Genomic DNA, 754 nt, shown 5'->3' with positions numbered 1-754 from the left:
AGGTTCAGTGGCAGTGGGACAGGGACAGATTTCACAGGGTGAAGGCTGAGGATCTTGGGGTTTATTACTGTCAGCAAGATAGACACAGTGTACGATTTTGACTAGGGGACGAAGCTGGAGATCAAACGTAAGTATTTAGTATAGCTGATTCTTCACTATTTCTGTTTAATTGTTTTCTTTTTGCTCCTTTTTGTCTGTTTTTGTTAGTTGGATGTCAAGGATACAATAAATTTCATTCCCAGATTAGGTACAGAGGAGAAAATTGTTCCACAGGAAGCTAGCTGATGGCTAACATTTAAGATTTCTAAATCAAAACAACTTAATTGGGGAACGACACTTGAAGCACTTTCAGGGAGGGTTTTGTATAGAGAGAAGTTAAAGTGAATCCCTGTGATTCACTTTCAGCCAAGGGACCACGGTGGAAGTCAAACGTGAGTAAAATCCAAGCAGTCCCTCCTCAGTTGTCTGTGTCTTGTGGCCTCTGTGTCTGTGAAGGGATCTATAAGCTGACACTTTGAAACCAGGCTATGAAATCTTCCTGGCCAAAGCTAAAGATGAACATTGTTAGCAACCTTGAAAATTGATTGTGCATGTTCCATAAAGAGAAAGATTCAGTCATTGGGTGAGAATAACTTGTCTACGTTATACTTCAGAAATTTACTTGGGATCATAATAACGTGTTCTGGACAGAGGCTTGCTCAATTGTCAGAAAGGGAAATTCATTTTATGTATAGAAGGGAGGTTAACAGGAAGC

Source organism: Galeopterus variegatus, unplaced genomic scaffold, assembly GCF_000696425.1.
Source record: "Galeopterus variegatus unplaced genomic scaffold, G_variegatus-3.0.2 Scaffold7591, whole genome shotgun sequence".
In the NCBI taxonomy this organism is placed as follows: Eukaryota; Metazoa; Chordata; class Mammalia; order Dermoptera; family Cynocephalidae; genus Galeopterus; species Galeopterus variegatus.
Note: the sequence above shows the minus strand (reverse complement) of the source record.